The sequence below is a fragment of the Trypanosoma equiperdum genome (assembly GCF_001457755.1).
Source record: "Trypanosoma equiperdum strain OVI genome assembly, contig: ctg_1156, whole genome shotgun sequence".
Lineage (NCBI taxonomy): Eukaryota > Euglenozoa > Kinetoplastea > Trypanosomatida > Trypanosomatidae > Trypanosoma > Trypanosoma equiperdum.
In genome coordinates this window covers 1-537 of record NW_027123123.1, presented here as the reverse complement: position 1 = coordinate 537, position 537 = coordinate 1, and positions in this window count along the sequence as shown.

Here is a 537-nt window from a genome sequence, read left to right as displayed (position 1 = left end):
ATTTGTATGAGGTGAAAGGGCATATACTATAACCAACTTCCCACTAAAATTATTTTACTTCCTTGCCACTTCAGAATAACTCCAACAGGTTTCTTATTGCAAGTTCCGCCTTCTCAATTTTTTATTATTATCTGCTGACGGTATCCCATCCACAACCAAATAATTTTCACTTTTTTAAACCCTCCTCGCATCTTTCCAAACAAATCTCATACAGTCATCCCCAATAATTTCAAGTGAAATTGGATCTCCTTCACCAAACAAGCTGCATAGCGATACAAATAAATTAATTCCTATAATAATAAAAGGTAAACAACATAGTTTTGCATAGATACATCTTATATAATTCATAATATACTAATACCATACTAATTAAAACTTCAAATATTTTATAAAATTGTAGAAAAATTAAAACAAAAAAGTGAGTTTATTTACTAAGGTGTTTGGTAAAGTAAAAAGTGTTTAAAAATGTAAGTAATAACTTTTTATTGGTATGATGCAACTGCTCAGGGTGTACACTAAGTAATGACAGTTTACATT